Source organism: Eretmochelys imbricata, chromosome 7 (assembly GCF_965152235.1).
Source record: "Eretmochelys imbricata isolate rEreImb1 chromosome 7, rEreImb1.hap1, whole genome shotgun sequence".
Taxonomy (NCBI): Eukaryota; Metazoa; Chordata; order Testudines; family Cheloniidae; genus Eretmochelys; species Eretmochelys imbricata.
Genome location: NC_135578.1, coordinates 122,410,419 through 122,428,989, shown reverse-complemented (window position 1 = coordinate 122,428,989; position 18,571 = coordinate 122,410,419). Strand labels below are relative to the sequence as shown.

The following is an 18,571-nucleotide window of genomic DNA, read 5'->3' as shown; positions in this document are numbered from 1 at the left end:
CGCCAGCACCAACTTCCATCACAATCTGCTTCAGCAATGGAACCCGACAGACAACTATATACAAGAAGCCCACAGATCGGCACACCTCCCTTCACAGATCCAGTCACCACCCAAAATGCACCGAGACATTGGTTATCTACAACCAGGCGCTCAGACACCACAGAACATGCTCCGAGGAGAAAGTCCTGGATACACACCTTAACACATGTAAACCGCCTTCACCAAACAAGGACACTCTACTGGAGAAGTAGATTGTGACATGGAATGGGCCACCCAAATACCCCAGGAAAACCTTCAATACATAAAATACCCCAAAACCCACTGACCCCACACCTCTAATTGTCACCTACCACCCCACACTGGAACCCAGACAGGTATTATTAAACATTTACAACCCATATTTGATGGGGGCCCCATCCTGAAAGAAATCTTTCCTGAACCCCCTCTTCTGGCCTTCAAACAATCCCCCAGTCTCATCATTAGAAGCAAGCTCCCCACAGACCAAGATCCAGCAACTCAAAGCAGCACCAGCCCCTGCCAGAACAACATATGCAAAACCTGTAGACATATCACCAATGCTATAATGATCTACCTCCCCGCCCGCACCACAACACACTTTTCAAGATCCATGGGGCCCACACACCTATCACAACATGTGGTTTATCTCATCCAGTGCATCAAATACCCCAATACCAAGTATGTGGGTGAAACCAATGACAATACCCTCGAATGAGCTCACACAGGAAAATGATCAAACACAAAACCACCCTATCACCGCTGAGCAAACACTTTTCACAAAGGGATCACTCCCTAGCTGACCTCTCGCTCCTCGTCCTCAAAGGAAACCTGCAGAACACCTTCAAAAGATAAGCCTGGGAGCTTAAATTCCTAACTCTGCTAGACCCCCAACGCCATGCACTTGACAAACTCGTTGCAGGATCGGGGTCTTACAAATCAGAAAGCCCCTTTTCAGAGTGCACAGCGGGCATCTGCCCTTTGAGACATCACCACCAGGTGGCTCAGGCCCCGAGCCGGGAACAGCCTCAGACAAGGGCTCCTGCTAGATCAATCGGCAGGGGCAGGGGTCCATTTCTCTTTGAAGTGCCAACAGCAAAATCCTCCAAAAGATGTGAGTCTCACAGCGAGGATCCCTGACCCCTGCCCCACATCTGTTGCTGGTGCCCCTGTGAACTCAGCTTGGCAGCAGAAGAAACCAAACCAAACAATAGCGGCGCCCTGACATACGCACAGCCGCTGACGGCCTGCACTCCCTTGTGGGTGGGAGTGCTCCAGGGCTCCCATGCCGGCCGGCCTCCTCCCCGGGGCTCTCTCTAGCCACCAAAGCAATTCGCTGCACAAAGCCGGGGTAACGCCAGGGCAGAGCCAGGAAAGCAAAGGGGGCGTGATGGGCACGGCTCAGAGTCACACCCGCTCCAGCATGCTGCACATGGAGACGCTTCCATGCGCTGGCTGGGGGCAAGCCCTCGCCCTTTGTGTCTGGACCACGTGCCAAGCCTTGACGCAGGCGAGGAGCTCCCTATTGGCGCCGAAGGGGCGAGCTGTCTTTGGGTCAGGGGCAACATCTTTTATTGGACTAACAGCTGGTGGCAGAGGGGACATGCTTTCGGGCTCCACAGAGCCCGTCTTCAGGTCTGGGGAAGGTCACCCGAGAGCTCAGAGCTCCCCCACCCCAGCAGATCTCCTGGGACCGAGGAAACTGACTAGCTGGGAAACTGACCAGAGATGAGGGTTGAACTCTTTAAAGCCCAGGAGAGGGATCTAGACCCAGCCCCACTGAAATCAGCGCAACTGGGGTCTCTCGTCTACCTTCCACATGGATTTAAAGTCAAACCCGGGCAGCTCTGGGGACAAGACCAAACTCTCCTCCTCGGCTTTGAAAATGGCTGAGGGAAGCACAAAAGGCAAAGAGAAAAGTTGTTCTTTCTCCAGTCGCTCTATTTATTCCGTCGAGTCATAACAGCCAAGAGGCGCCTGCCGCGGCATTGCCTGCCCCTGCGCCGCAAAACCATCAGCAGAGCCAACAGCAGCTCCCCGTGCGGGAGAATCCGAGAAACCAGGCCGCCCCACACCCTCCAAATTCCCCATTCCAACCCCAACCACTCGCTGCTCCGACGCCTTCCTCCGCAGAGGTGCCTTGCTGCGCGCGGGGCAGATCAGCAGATTTGGACTATTTCAGGCCGGAAGGAGCTGGCTGGGGTGTCTGAGCAATGCTGCCCCCTCCTGGACGGAATCGGAACTGATCCAATGTGTCATAGGCCCTGTACTGCTGACACCTCAGGGGGATTCTCCTTTAGCTCGAATGGATCAGTAGGATGCCAGCCTATCCCTGGCCATGATTCCCAGCACAGGGAGATTATAATGTTATTCCTGTCACCTTTCCTCTGCCTGCCAGAGCCCTACAGCCAGCATGGCAAGGGACCCTCCTGGGACTCAGCAGCTTTCCAGAGCCCAGACCCTGGACAACAGTCCCAGACCAATGGCCTGGCCAGAGCGGCCCCCTTCAGCCGGTAGGTAGCTGTGGCCTGCAGGAGCCGGGGCTGGGCTAGCAGGGGCTGCGGGTCGGGAGTGAGGAGCGCTAGCTCTCTCTTGCTCTCTCGGCTCTGATCAGGTGTGCGTGCAGCCTGGCTGCGTGGACCCCAGCTCCCCCGCCCCCGCCCCAGTGGCGCTCAGGGGGGCAGTGACTTGTGCCTCCTACCCCCACGCCCACTGGAGATTCCCCATGGCCCGGCTGCCCCGGCACGCAGCAGAGGGGAGAGGGGAGCGGAGCTGGGTGGGAATCGGCCCTGACAGCATGGCCAGCTCCCACCCGGCCAGCCCCACACACAGGCAGAGCTGGGGACCCTGCTCACCCCCCCCGCCACAGCCCCTTCCCTGAGAGCCGCCAGGCCTGGGCCAGGGAGCCCCAGGTGCAAGAGGGGAGTGGGGGGGGGTTAATGGGGTGGGACGGCCCGTGGGGGAACGAGGGAGTGGGGGCAGTGACGGGGGGGCAGGGTCAATGGGGGATGGATGCTCCAGTGCAAGAGTGAAGGGGGAGGGCGTAGGCTGGTGCTGGGGGGGGATTTCACAGCCCCCCCCCCCCACCCACGACGCCTGTCCTAGGCCCTGAACCCATTCCTAACTGGGCACACGCAACCCCCACCCCTCGGCCCATGCCAGGAGCCAGTCATGTGACACGCGGCAGCCGAGGGGCCAGCCCCCCCGCCCACACACACACACGCGGCTGCCTGCTCGCACGCTGCCCGGCGGCTGCGGAAGTGCCTGGAGCCAGGGATGCAGCTGGCATGGGGACAGGCCTGGCACCACAGAGCCCAGCACCTCACTGCCACCTCCAATCAATCCGCCCACGCGCAGGGAGAGCCACATGGGGCATGCAGGGCCCCCAGCCCCCCGCCAGCACCCTCAGTGCCCCCCGCCAGGCCCCCCACCCCCGCCAGCACCCCTAGTGCCCCCCCGCCAGGGACCCCCCACCCCCATCAGCACCCCCAGTGCCCCCCACCAGGGCCCGCAGGCCCCACCACCACTGCCAGTGCCCTCCTGTCCGGGCCCCCAGCCCCTGCCACCCTGCCAGCACTCCCCCCCCGCCAGAGCCCCCAGCCTCTGCCACCCAGCCAACACCCCCACTGCCCCCTCCGCCAGGGTCCGCAACCCCTGCCACCCTGGCAGGAACCCCAGTGCCCCCCCACCAGGCCCCCTGCCACCCTGCCGGTGCCCCCCCACAGGTCCCCCAGCCCCCACCACCACCAGCACCCCCAATACCCCCATCAGGGCCCCAAGCCCCTGCCAGCACCCCCAGTACCTCCCCGCCAGGGTCCCAGACCCCCCCACCCTGCCAGGCCCCCGGTATCCCCCTGTCCAGACAGACGGACGTCCCTGTGCCCCTGGGACTCCCAGTCGTCCCCAGCTGCTCGGCACCCAGGGCTGTGCAAGGCGATGTGGCACCATCCAGCAGGGGGCAGCGCTGCTCATCCACCCCCACCCCGCTGAATTCCTCCAGCCAGCGTTAACCCCGTGTGGGCCGGGCCCAGCCGCTCCAGCTGCTTAACCTGGCCCCGGGCACCACATGGGAACCAGGCGCCAGGAGCGGGAGGAGGCTGGGGAGGCCCCTTCCCTGCTGGCCCTTTCCACCTCAAAGAGCCTGGACCAGAACCTCAGGGGAACCGGATCGGGGGATCACTGGGGCTGGGGCCGACGTACCAGCCCCCACTGGCCGCTCTGCAATGGGACAGCCCTGGGGCCAGGCTGCAGCCCCACAGCCGAGGGTCCCCCGGGGCAGCAGCCCCAACTCACCAACCACGCCGCCTGCCCATCCGCCCCGGCCAGCTCGGATCCAGGCCAGCCAGACCCCAGCCCAGCTCAACGGCCTCCTGCAAGGGGGGAGGCAACACAGGGACCCTGGCCCTACCAATGCCCCTTGGGCACCCGCCCCTGGGGCAGCAAAGTGGGGAGGGGGCCCAGCCCAGCGCACGGCAGGGGTTGAAGGTGGGGGGTGCGGAGATCCCCCTTGTCCATCAGCCCGCCCACGAGATCAGCTCACCCCGGTCTCTGCGCTGCTCAGGGTAGGGAGCTTCGCCCAGGGGGGAACTGGGTGCTCACGAGAGACCCCTCACCCTGCTGCCCCCCAGCCCTGGGCTCCCCTGCAGCCAGTAACTCCTGCCCCTCCCCACCCCCCAGCCGAGACAGCAATGTGCCCACGGAGCCACAGCCCAGCCCAGGGGCAACCGTCATCTACGGAGACCTGAGGGCTAAACCTTCTGGCGAGGACACCTCCGTGGGCCGCCCGTGACCCCTGCCCCATGACCCCACCCCACAACCGCTCAGAGCCCCATGGCCTTCGGCAGCCGGATGGACTCACCCTGCCATGCCCAGGACAGGGTGGGGCCAGAGCCCCTGCTCTTCCTCCTGCCCCCCATGGGCATCCCATGACACGAGCACTGGGGCAGGGCAACAGGCCCTTTCCCTCCTCCGCCCAGCACAATGGAAACTAAAGCTACCTGCCGCCCTGAGCACCCACCTGCCCAGGAGCAGCCCCCGGGGCAGTGCGCACCGCCCCGGGCACAGAGATGGAGGCCCCCAGAGCTCTCCCTGCTGCTTGCAACAGCTCCCTCACAAGAGGTAGCATCACAACACTCACCTCGTGCAGCCCGACCCCAGGGCCACGGCCGAGGACGCAGGGCCCTGCACACATGCTATTCACACCCTTGGGGGCCATGACACCCCCACACCCCTGATTCCGTAGCCCAACGGTCCTGGCACCCCAGGAACAAGCCCCCCCCCAACACCTCGGCACCCCGTCAGTACGCCCATTGCAGAGCTCTGGGCATCAGGAAGCTGGCTGGAGGGATCCTCTCCTTCAGCAAAACATTCGCCCCTGCCCTGGGGTACCCCCCCTGGAAGCTCCAGTGGACTACAATGTTGGGGGGGGGGGTCAGGAAGGGCCCTGAGGATGGGGGGAGACTGGTCCCCTGGAGGTGACCACTCACCCTTCCAGCCCAGAACCTTGTTCTACCCAACACAGACCTGGGTGCAAATCCTGGGTAGGATCACGAGGGACAGGGACCTGCATGGCTCAGAATTGGGGGGAATGAGGTGTCAGAGCCCAGGGCAGGTTTAGCCAGGGGCTGCGGGTCAGGAGTGAGGGGCACCGGCAGAGCTGTGAGGGGGGAGCCCAGGGCGGGGCTAGCCGGGGGCTGCGGGTCAGGAGTGAGGGGCACCGGCAGAGCTGTGAGGGGGGAGCCCAGGGCGGGGCTAGCCGGGGGCTGCGGGTCAGGAGTGAGGGGCACCGGCAGAGCTGTGAGGGGGGAGCCCAGGGCGGGGCTAGCCGGGGGCTGCGGGTCAGGAGTGAGGGGCACCGGCAGAGCTGTGAGGGGGGAGCCCAGGGCGGGGCTAGCCGGGGGCTGCGGGTCAGGAGTGAGGGGCACCGGCAGAGCTGTGAGGGGGGAGCCCAGGGCAGGTTTAGCCAGGGGCTGCGGGTCAGGAGTGAGGGGCACCGGCAGAGCTGTGAGGGGGGAGCCCCTACCCTATTTCACCAGTTCACGAGCACCGACATTGGCTCCCAACGCCCGGGGGAGCGACGGGGGCTCCTGGCCACACGCTGGCTCCGGGAGGGAGGGATCTACCCGTCGTGCCAAGCCCTCGGCCCCCCTCCCTCCCCTCCACATCACGCACCCAGGGAGCGGTGCTCGGGCAGCCTCGGGCCCGGGCCTTTATTTGATCTTGACTTCTTTAACCAGCAGCCCCGAGCCCGGGGCGGCCACATGACTCGCCAGCAGCTGCTCCTGGCACCTCGCTGGTGCCGGCTGACAGACCCGCTCTGTGTCCTACAGGGCCTGAGCCATTCGGGCCCGAGCAAACCTCCTCTGATACGTCTCGCCCCAGCCCGGCTGGCCTGGCCTTTCCCCAGCCTCCTTCCAGCCCAGAGCCCCCTTCACAAGTTACGCAAAGGCACCCGCCACTGGAACGCTGCCACCTCTGGAGTGGAGCACAGCAGCTGGTTAACAGCCCACCGCCATGTTGCTGAACAGCGCAGGAGAGGACGCAAACTCCCTGCCCCGGGCATTCAGTGCTGGGTGCGGGGAGCTCAGAGATGCCATGGCCACGGGGCCACCCAGGCTCACACCCTTGGAGGGAAGAGCGCCCCCTGCTGAATCACGCTCACAAGGCACCGAGCACCGAGCACCTGCATTTCCAGCCGATTTCTGGGACGGTTCGGCTGGATCTGAGACTTCACCCCTCACTCCATGCACACAGGGCTCAGCAGGGGCCTAGGGTCCAGCCCCCACCTGTCTGCTCGTAGGGGCCAGCCTGAACTGCCCCCCTGCTCCACAACAAACCCGTCTCAGCCCCGGCCTGCTGGGACCCACGCTGGGGAGCGGGGAGCTCCCCATGGCTCGTCCAGCCCTCGGCACAGGGGCTTGTCGACTGCCCCAGGAGCCAGCGCTTGGCCTGCAGGGATCACGCTGCACGGGCCACAGCCCTGGGATCCAGGAACAAACAGCCCCACGCCGGGTAGCACCAGCCCTCTGGTCCCACCCTCCTCCCAGTCGCGGGGGCGGGACAGCAGCTTTGTGCCCACTGTCCATGCTGTCCCACAGAGTATGGGGCAGGGTGAGATCAGCCCCCGTCACCCGTCATGACCCCGGGGCACGACTGAGCTCCTAATGGAAGCTCTCAGGGGGTCCTGTCTGGTGCTGTCCAGCCACAGCCCACAGCACTTAACCCTTCCCTAGCCCGGTCACCACACAAGCACTAACCTCCCCATCCTCCCAACCCCCTCCAGGCTACAGATGGGGAAACTGAGGCACAGAGCTGGGCGGTGCCCCAGAGGGAGGCAATGGCAGAGCCAGGATTGGAACCCAGGAATCCTGATGGCCTCCAGACAGCTCTGGAGCAGGGGTTCCCCCTGTTGTACCTTTCCACCCCGATCCCCGTCCTCGAGACAACTCCAGAGTTCCCCAGCCAGCCGCAAGGGGGTCAGCGAATGTCCTGCCGGCCAGTGCTCCCGGCTGTGCTGTGCTAAGGAAACCGCCTCAGGCGGCCCCACGCAGCCGCCGTGCCCCATGCCCACCCAGCGGGGCACCTGGGCACCAGCTGACTGATCCGTTTGGCCCACTCTGGCTCTGGAGTAGCGCCCGCTGGAGGGCCCGTCTAGAGGGGCAGGGGGCAGGCCAAGATTCTGGGGTACCCGTGGGAAGCACGTTCCTCTCGCTGGCAGCTGGGGATTAGCCATGGGGCGAGCCCTGGCGGCAGGCGGGTGAGGAGGAAAGGGGAGGAAGAAACAGAGCATCTCACAGGATCCCCAACCCAACTGTGCCCAGTCAGTCACCAGCCGCACTCATTGGACCAAGGTCCCCGTCTCCCCACCCGCGACACGCCGACCCCCAGGCCTGCCCCGCTGACGGCAGCAGGAGCCCACGTGGGGCTGGGGATCAGGCCCGACAGGAGCATTGCTCCCGCAGTTCAGCTGGTCGCTTCGTCCCGGGGCTGCAGGGACCCCGGCCAGGAAAGACCCCCGCTCCCTCCTCCTCCGCCCCGGCTGGGGAGCCAGGGCCCACCCGAGTGGGAGCCGCGCGGCTGTTTGTTTCCAGAGGATTACGCGGGTTGAATTGCTGCGGAGGCCAGGCGCCGGGGGAGGAAGCCCTGGGACAAAGGGCTGCTAGTTTCTCCCAGGCTGGCCGCTGCCCTGCCGATTTTCCACCCCACCCAGGAGCTCCTCAAGCGAAACCGTCAGCAACCGAGGCCCCAGGCTGGGGGAGGGGCTGCAAACGCCAGCCGCCCCCCCCGCCCCCCCCGCGCAGGCTGCGACCGCCCATAAGGGCCAGGGGTGGGCAGCGCGTGGAGGGGAGACCCCAGCCGTCCGGCTGGCAGCGCTCCGCCCCCGGTTGGCATCGGGCGAGTCCCTCCTGGGTTGCCGGGGGCACTCGGTGGCATCCCCAGGGAAGTGGTGCCTGGCACAAGAGGCAGGGTGAGTGCCGGCTTCCCCTCCGGGAAGGGCACCAGGCAGGGTTGGCAGACCCACAGTGAGGATCGTGGCCTGAGGACTCCGGCCTTTTTTCAGGGGGGCTCCCTCTCCCCAGCCCACCGACGGGGGACCCGAAGCTCAGAGGGAGGCGGTTCAGGCCACACGGCAGATCTGGAAAAAGAACCCAGGCATCCTGGCTCCCATTCCCCTGTGCCAGCGTCGGGCTGGGCTCTGTCCTCTGGAGGAGTCTTTCGTCCACCGCCCTAAGGACCTGCCGCACCCCCTGCCCTGACCGTGCCCCCCGCCCCACACACCGGCTGCTCCCTCACTTCTCGGCCTCCCCAGGAGCGAGCCGTGGCTACGGCGCCGCAGCCTAATCCGGTTTGGCCCTGCCCGTGTAAACAGGACCAAACTGCAGCAAAACCGGGTGAAGGAGGAAGGCGTCGCCTTGGTCTTCACTGGGCCAGAGAGTGGGGATCAGATCCGGTTTCTACCGGGGTTTGGTGCCATCCACGGCTGGAGGCCCCGGGTACGTCGGAGCCTGGCAGAGCTCTCCGGCACCCCCCGGGGGAAGCTGGAAATGGACGTTACTCCTGCTCTTTTCCTTGCAGGGAGCCTTCAGAAGGGAAAACATTAGGAACCGCCGGCTGAGGCCGGGCAGGGACGCTGCAGCAGGACCCAAGGCAGACCAGGGGAGGCCGGGGTGCGTCCCCCTCCATTGGCTCCCCGAGCCTCCACAGGCCGGCACCAGGCACAACCGAGCCATCCCAGGGCGCAGGAGTCAGGGACACCGCACCCGGGGGAGGTTTCACAGATGGCCAGTGCTGGCCCAAGGGCTTGACCCCAGGCCTCAACATGCTGGGGCCCTGCTCTGTGCCTCGGTTTCCCCATGTGTAAAACGGGGCACAGGCTAATCTCCCCCAGAAAGGGGTAACGGTGATACACATTGACAGAGGGCTGCGAAGGGGTCACGAGCCCAGACGCCCCAGTGGTGGGCATGGTATCAGACCCCGCAGAGCAGAGACATGTTCTTATAAACCTACGTCCTCACAGAACAGCCCCTTGTCAGCCAATCTCAGAGCAGTTTCCAGACAAGATCAGGACAGTTATCGGCATTTTACATCTGGGGAAACTGAGGCACGGTGCAGTGCAGCGACTTGCCCAAGGTCACGCAGCAGAGCCAGGAACAGAACCCAGTCTCCAGAGTCCTGGGCTAGTGCCCTGATCCACAGGACCCTTCGGCCCCCCAAACATGCCCCCCGCAACAGCGGCCAGGCTTGCCATGGTTTGGGGAGACTCAGCAGAGAGCTGGCACCTCGGGACCGGACACAATTCCTCCACATCCCGGCCTGCTCAAATCACACAGGGGACCCCGTCCCACCCCACCGTCCCACCCCGGGGCTGCTGGGCGGCCCCTCGTGGCATTTCACAGGGGGCAGCACAGGCCACAAAGCACAAGCCACATGGCACAGATGCCACCCCCGCCCACCCACGGCTTCTGCCCAAGGGGGCAGCACCACAGACAGCTCCCTGCTGGGGAAGGTAGGGTCCCGCCGTTCCTGTGCCAAGGCTGCCAGGGGAGTGGGCACAGGGCTGTGCCCAGCCTCCCACGATCAGCTGGCACGTGGCTGGCTTCTCCGCCTGGGCCCCCAGCGCCCCGGGGTGCTGTCCTGCCCTCGGCCGAAGGCACCCAGGCCCTGCCAGCGTAAGGACGGCAGAGGCAGGCCCAAGGCAGAGAAAGGTGCTTTGCCGGCGATCCTGTACCTGATAGCCAAGGCTGGGCAAACAGCCCATCCAGTTCCTGCCACGGGTGGAGCCCCGGAGCCGGCACACTTGCTCAGCTGGTCTGGCACTAAAATAACTGCCAGGCACGGAGAAAAACAAACTTTCCTTAAAGGGGCAGGGACACAGCAGGCCTCCGGGTTGGGCAGGCAGCGGGGCATCGCCTGGCACTGTGCAATCAACAGCCCAGAATTTGAGCTGGGGGCCCAGGAGAGGGGGGGTCTAGGCCCAGCTGTACCACTGGCCTGCTGGGGACTGGTCCCCTCTCTGGTCTGTTTAGCTCGTGCCCCTGGGCCGGCTCTCGTACACACCAAGTGACAGGATGACACCGCTGTGCCGCCCGCGGACGCCAGGAGCTAGGGGGTCCCCTGCACCAGTCTCCCAGCAGCTCCCTCCCCGGCAGCAGGGCCCCGGGGTGGGGCTGGAGGACGGGAGGAAGCCCCCCCACCGGCGTTCTGGACATGCAGCAGGTTGCACACAGGGGGCCGTCCCTGTTCAGGGCTGGGGGGAGCCAGCCTCGGCACCCACAGTCGCAGCCCCCACAGAGCCAGGGGGCCCTGAGTACAGCCCCCTCTCAGGGACTGGTCCTGTCCCCCACCCCACAGCGAGAGGCCCCCTCGGGGCACAGCCAGGGCAGTTCTGCTGGGCGGGGGGAGAGGCGGGATTTGATTTTGAACCCCTGGAGCTCCCCTCCAGCACCTCAGTCACTGAGGTGGGCCCGAGCCAGGCCCCAAGCCCAGCACCTGGCAGGCCAGAAACACGCCCAGAAATGAGACGAGCCGCCAGTCAGCCCGAGGTCACATCAATTCACCCAACGCCAGTAGAAAAACTCCCCGCCCCCCACAGCCTCCCACTCCTTCCAGGTGAAGGACACCTGGGACTGGCAGGCTACCCCCCTCCAGCTGATCTGGCCCCAGACGGCTCCCCAGGCCCTGTGCAGACGCCCCCTCTCTGAGTCCCCTCCAACCTGGCCACATGCACCCTGGGGCAGCCCAGGCGAGTAATTAACACCGTCCTGCCGATTCCCGCTGCCCAGGGACAGTGCCTCCTGGTCAGAGCACAAAGCCACCAGCTCGCCCGTTCCTCCTCCCTCCAACAGCCAAAAGCTCAAGGCCGTGCTGGAAAACCCCCTCCGCACTCCCCCTCCTCCCCACGCGGGACAGAGGGCTCCATTTCCCAGGCTCCGTCTCTCCGCACAGCCCCTCACCCGCCAAGCCAGCACCACGACACGCACCCCGCGGCTGAGAGCCAGCAAACTCATTTCCCGTGTGATTGGAACCCACGGCTCCAGGGGGAGCCACTTCTCCACTAGCCTCGCTGGGCCTCACGCCCCTTCCCACCAGACATGTTTTCCGTACCTCCCCCCCATGTCCCTGCTGGGCTGCCAGCTGCTCCACAGAACAGCGCGGCCACCTTAAGACGCGTGAGCCGGGCACTAACTATCCGGCATGTTACCGCTGGGAAACTCATTCCAACCGGCAGGACCCAATTCGCTCCAATCCATTTCCCAAGGAGCAGAATGCGAGGTTCTGCCTCAATCTACCATACGTGCATTTCCTCTGGCCTACACGCTGGCCACTGGGGCACCCGCTCAGCGGCATTGGCAATGCCCAGTGTGCCAAGCACCAGGGTGCTAAATGCTGCTCCATGAGCCAGGTGGATCAAACCTCGTCCAGAGCAGCTTTAAAGGGACACCAGCGGGAGAAGGCAAAAGTGGAGGAGCCAGTAGTTTATTCAACACCTCTTCCCCTTGATCACACCCACAATCAAGGCCTTGTCGTGGTGAGCTCAGCCCCACGGCATCTATATCTGCCCAGGAGCTCTGGACACACCTGCCGAGCAGCTATTTAAATTCAGGAGGAACACCCCCTCACCCCCCCTCCCAAAAAAGCAGCTGAGCTGATCGACCTGGGGGTTTTCCATCACCCGCTTGGCTGAGCGGCACTTTCAGCAGCCAGGCTCCGCCCTCTGAAAAGCCCCACCCCTTTCTGCAGAGAGGCTCCGCCCACACAGACATGCCTGCCCACAGGGGCAGGTGGCAAACTAAGGCCAGTAGGTCCCCACCAAGGCGTAGCTGAACTGCTACAATGGGAGGATTAATTGAGATGCTAAATGACTAACAGCCGAGGAGAAATAAAGCTCCGGGGAACGGCTGCTCCACTCAACAACCTCGTAGAGAAACACACTTGGGCCAGGTTAATGAGACCCATCGCAGGGTCTCCAGGGATCGTAGGAGGGTGGAGGGCATACAGGCCTGGACAGAAGGGACAGTTTAATCCTATTGCGAATAAATCACAAGCATGAATATGCTCACAGGGGCTAGCAGGGCTGGACAGCGGATACATTTACACAGAAGAGGCTACTCCCTGCTGGCCTTTGAGGGACCCAGGACTAGCAAAGGGGAGAGCTGGTTTTTCCACCAGAAAGCGTAAATATTTCAAGCTAGTTCCCCTGGATACCACTTCCAGTTCCTGCCTTGTGTGGCCTCAGCAATCCACCCCCCAGCCTCTGAGAGTGACCTGGAGGGAGCCCTCCTCTGCTAGGGGAAAGCGATAGCTTCCTTTGCCACCGTCCTAGGCACGGGCACCGATTGGGTACAGTTTAGTTAGAAACCAACGTACCCAAGTCAAGGTTTGCTTCACGCTGCCGGGGATAGCCTGTGGGAGTTCCCCCAGCACGTGGTCCGGAGCAGCCCTCCTCTTTGTTAGGGGCACACCCCTGGCTGTAAAACCCCGAGCGTGCTTCTCCATCATGATGTGACCAGTCTCCCCTGGGATCAGGAGTCGGGATTGCCTAACTGAGCTTTTGGGAGCAGAGATTGTCTTTTGTGCTGTTTGTACAGCACCTAGCGCAGCGGGGTCCACTCCTGGCACCACCACCAGACAAATAACAATAGCTGCATTCTTGCGGAGGGGGACTATGACTGGGGCAGTATTATGGAGTTTAGGAGTTTCCCTCTGGCTCCAGGGAAGTTGCCAATGGGGCCATCAGGTAGCTAGGGCCACTGCTTGAAATGGGCATGCGGGGGAACCATTCACAAGTACGCCCCTCTCTGGCCTCATCTTTAACCAAAACCAGAGCGTGTGACCTCCCAAAGCTTCGCAGCTCGCTATAGAAGAACAACGTAGGTAGGAATTATTGCACCTGCCACCAAAATGCAGCCACCTCTGGGTTGTGTAATGTCACACGGCAACACTAGGGACCTGTTTAGATGAGGAAGTGGAAAAGGATCCCCCGGTCCAGTTGAAATTCCACGAGAGACCCAACAGGCCCAGCACCAGCTGGCAGACAGTTGTAGCACAGTGATGGTCAGCAGAGCAGCAATCTGCAGACACGGCCAGATACCCAGGAGAAGACGCCAGATCCGTGGCCGTCGGGATCTTCCTTCCTCCCTCCCCCTAGAAAGGCTCTGCACGTCTCTAAGGTGCCACAAGTACTCCTTTTCTTTTTTCAGATTAACTTTCATTACTCTGCATTCGTTATTACTTCCTCTGCCTGGAAGCGGGAACTGCCAGCATGTGGGTAAAGGGATTAGAAGGTCACCTAGTTTCACTGGGGCTTCTGTCCCAGCGCCTCCTTGGCCTCTGCAGAAATGCTGTTTTGTAACTGGCTCCACAGTAATTCCCTCTCGGGGAATCACAACAGATGTCCTCCCTCCTAAGCAACCGCCTAATGGGGCTGTGAGATGGTGAAGGGTGATTATAGTTTCCATCTTTCCTCAGTGACACAAGTACACCAGTGTTACAGGACATCTTAAACGTCAGAATGGGGTGGGGAGGAGTTGCGGGGGGGCATCACAGGGGGGAAAAAACATCCATCTCTGTAGAACTTTACAGATTCCAAGGCCAGAAGCAACCATTGTGATGATCTAGTCTGACCCCCTGTGTAGCAGAGGCCAGAGATCTGCCCCCAAATAACTCCTACAGCAGATATTTTAGAAAACATCCACTCTTGGTTCAAAAACGGTTCGTGAGAGAGAACCCATGTCAACCCTTGGTAAATTGCTCCAATGGTTACTCACGCTCACTGTTCAAAATGTCCATCTTATTTCCAGTTGGAATTTGTCTAGCTACAACATTTAGCCACTGGATAGTTTTATACCTTTCTCTGCTATATTGCAGAGCTATATTAGAGATTTCTTCCCCATGTTGGTATTTTATAGACTGTAATCAAATCACCCCTTAGCCTTCTCTTTGTTAAGTTAAATAGATTGAACTCCTTGAGTCTGTCATTATCAGGCAGGTTTTCTCACCCTTTAACCCTTCCCGTGACTCTTCTCTGACCCCTCTCCAACTGATCAACATCCTTCTTGAACTGCGGGCACCAGACCTGGTCACAGGATCCCAGCAGTGGTCACACCAGTGCCAAGTACAGAGGTAAAATAACCTCTCTGCTCCTACCTGAGCTTCCCCTGTTTGTGCATCCCAGGGTCGCATTCATTCAGCTGATTATTCACCACGGCCCAAAATCTTTTTCGGCGTCACTGCTTCTCCAGATAGAATCTCTCACCCTATAAGTATGGTCAGCAGTCTTTGTCCCAAGATGTATACATTTACATTTAGCTGCATTAAAATGCATACAGTTTCCTTGCGCCCAGTTTACCAAATGATCTAGAGCGCTCTGATTCAGTGACCTGTCCACTTCATTATTTACCACTCCTCCAAGTTTTGTGTCATCTGCAAACTTTATCAGTGATGATTTTATGTTTTCTCTCAACTCATTGATAAAGATGTTAAATAGTGTAGGACCAAGAACTGACCCCTGCAGGACCCCAACGGAAACGGTCAATGAGGATACCCTGTTGTGTTTTGAGACCTGTCAGTTAGCCAGTTTTTCATGTGCGCTGTGTGAATTTGGAATATTTAAGTGAGTTTCTAGCCCTTATGGCTTCGGAGAAAGCCTTCCAAGCATCCTGATGAACCCTGAGTCTGCAGACAGACAGCTCTCCTCTGCAGCTGCTCAGAAGTTTCTGAAGCAGCAGCAGTGTGAAACTGACAAGACTCTAGTCAGTATCACAACAGGGATTCAGAACCCCAGAGCAGAAGGGAAACTGACAAGAATCATGTCAATTTCATGATGAAACTGCTTGGGAAAGCATTTCAGGGCTCCTTTTTCTTCTCTGCCTAGGGCTACTAGGTGTATTCCTCAGGCTCAGAGGTGCCTGGTCAATGTTCATAACCCTGCTGATCCGAGAATCTACAATCCAAGCATAGGAGCAATGCACACACACGTGTACATACCCCTGACCCTCCCACCCACACTGTTTTCTACCTTCAGGTTTTCCAGACAGCTGATGAGATGCCAGTTCTCCCACACAGCACTGATCCTCACTACACCTCCCGCTGCTCCGAGTTTGAATTCCCCACCCAAGCCGCCAGACTTGGAGTCCAAGTTACAACACAAGCAATTAATGTAACAGCCGCCAAACAGTGGGTGTCGTTTTCCCTAGTGAAATTTATGCTGCTGGGAGCAGGGCAGGGACGAGGTTTCCTCTAGGCATCGTCACACACTCCTGCCAACGAAGCTGAAAGCTGGCCGAGCTGCGTGCCCACATCCAGCCCGGGGTACTGTTGTGCATGCCTCAACGACGTGACCCCGCTGGAGGGAAGGGAGGTGGTGGGGGAAAGAAAGAGACACACACAGGAGAAATGAAAAGGGGAAAGCAGCCAGCCTTCAGAAAGGAATGACAACCTGCTGGAGAAGCTTGTCCGCACAGGAGAAAGTCAGATGAGATAAGCTCACAAGCCCTGCAATAACAAACCACTTGCCATTTCAAGTTGATGCCTATGGCTCCAACGTCACACCAAAACATCCTCCCCAGCTTATCAGAACGCACCAGGGGGGCGTGGGGGAGGCCTGCCTCTCGCTGCATGTGACTTGGATCCCATGTGCATGTTCATACGTGGGAATCCGGTCACGTTTATCCATTCCCATACTGCCCGCCTTACGGGCCTCCCCGAGGTTAATGGCAACCGTTCCATTGACCTCAGAGGGCTCTGGATCTGCAGCAATTGGGCAGGGAAGAGGGTGCTTGTTTCCTTGCTGGGCATCAAAGCATGAAGCCAGAGGAAGGACTGTGAGATTTTCCTCCTTCCAGCTGGCATCCTCATGAGCAGGTCACAGCTCCCCTCCGCGCCGGCCTTCCCAATCCAAGAATCACATTACAGATCCCCTCAGACCTTCGAGCTCCGGCCGCAAGCAGGCATATTATGCTGTGCTCAATGAACAGCTCATGGCGCAGCTGGCGTCAGCTTGAAATCCAGCAGCGCACCAATAACCATGCGTTCTCGGGGCAGCCACAGCTAGCCGGAGAGGAGCGGGCTCGCCCTCCCTATTGAGCGGAGGTGAAAGCCAGCTCCTCCAAAACCAGATCAGGGTGTATTTGATGCATCCCCCTACAGATGCTTTTCCCAGCCTTCTCCAGGCACCCTGCCAGCCCCACTCTTGGCATTCTCCCACCGTAACTCCCCAGACGAAGCTTCCGGGCGATGCTCTCCGGAGTGAGACTCTCTGCTCTGGAGGACTGCACTGCAGCCTCGCGTTCCATCCCGGCCGTTACATTCCATCGAGGTACGGAGCGAGAGGGTCCAACCCCTACCCGAGCGAACGGAAGGACTCCAGTCCGGCCCTAAACAACTCGCCCGAGGACCAGGAACTGAGCCCAGATTCTCTGCAGTCCGAATCCAGAGTCTTAACCACAGAACTGCCTTTCACTCTACACCACAAGAGTTTACACAGGGCAGCAAAGGTGACAGGAGAGGCAGCCCTATGGGAAGGGGGCAGAGAAAGAGGACCTCTCCCCGAACATGCACACTTGCGCTTTGCCAAACAGGATGGAGATCCATATGCCATAGCAGCTGCCAGCCAGGCCAGCCCCTGCCCAGGCTAGAAGGGCAGGCCAGGGCTGGGGGAGGAGAGGCCTGGCTGGCCCGGGTCAGTCCAGAGCGGGTACGGGCTGCTTCCGCTGTAAATCACCCTCCTGAGCCCAGCGAGGGGCCAGAGGGAGCGAGACACTTTCCCAGCACTCTGGGGACAGGGCCTCACCACTGGGGATAGGGGACACAGCGCAATCAGGGCAGCAGGGCAGTGCCCCAGTGCAGCCTGCCCGGCGTGGGGTGAACTGTACACTGAGCTCCTGCCCCATGCACCCCATGCCCCCCACTACCTCCTCCCCCCAATACCCAACTATCCTCCACTTCTCCCAACAGTCCCCCCCACTGCCCAGTAACCCCCATAAACACCCCGCTCACCACAGTCCCCAACCCCTCACCCCAACATCTCAGCCTCCAACCCCTCTGCCCCCCAACATGCCCCATAACTTACCTTCCACCTCCTCACCCCACCCCCCACAGACCTCAGTCACCCCCAACATCCCAGCCTCCAACCCCACTGCCGCCCAACATGCCCCACAACTCACCTCCCACCTCCTCACCCCCCCATGGCCCCAAACCCCACCACCCCCAACATTCCCCATCCCCCCACAACGCATCCCCCAAACCCTCACCCCATTGCCCCCAACAACCTGCCCCATTCACTCCTGACACACTGGACCTCTATATCCCCCACTCACTCCACCAGCCCCCCAACCCCAGCAGCCCAACATTTCCCAGCCCCCCACAGCCACAACTCCCCCAAACTCCTCCCCCCGCTGCCCCCAACATCCCCCCACAACTCCCCCCAAAGTCCCTCCCCCGCTGCCCCCAACTCCCCCCAAACTCCTCCCCCCACAACTCCCCCAAACTCCTCCACCCACCGCCCCCAACATCCCCCCACAACTCCCCCCAAACTCCTCCCCCCGCTGCCCCCAACAACTCCCCCAAAGTCCCTCCCCCCGCCGTCCCGACCCACCAGCCCCGAGACCCTCCCGGCCACTCACCGGCGGCCCCCGGCTCCGCGCTCCGCTCCCGTCCCGGGCCAGGGCGGCTCCTCTCGCTCCCATCGCCCGCCCCGCGCTCCCCCGCCGGAGCCCCCAGCGCCAGGCTCCGCCCGGCCGCCTCCACCCCCCTAGAGCCCCCCCAGTGGGGAGGGCACCAACAAGGAGCCGCAGCTGGGGAGGGGCCCGACTCGGGGGGGTCCCTACAGACGGAGCCCGGCCCCAGCGACAGCCCCGCCCCACCCCCAGACTAGCCCCCCCGGGGGGCCCTTTAGGGGCGGGAGACCATAGGATCCTGCTATGGGGATGGGTACCCCTAACCCCCCAGATCAGCCCTCCCCTGGGGGCCCTTTAGGGGCAGGAGACCATAGGATCCTGCTATGCCGATGGGGGCCCCCAGGATTTTGTTAGTACCCATTTATTGTGTATATTATGGT

At 61.6% G+C, this 18,571-nt stretch overlaps 1 protein-coding gene across 2 annotated transcripts in view; it reads right to left on the bottom strand.

Moving 5' to 3' along the window:
* LZTS2 (leucine zipper tumor suppressor 2) overlaps positions 1 to 18,191 on the bottom strand; it is a 44,395-nt gene extending 26,204 nt beyond the window's left edge. For both annotated transcript variants that reach the window (XM_077823285.1, XM_077823286.1), the window contains exon 1: positions 18,138 to 18,191. The gene's annotated coding sequence lies outside the window, so the exon portion shown is untranslated. The remainder of the gene's footprint in view (positions 1 to 18,137) is intronic.
* Positions 18,192 to 18,571: the final 380 nt, after the last annotated feature.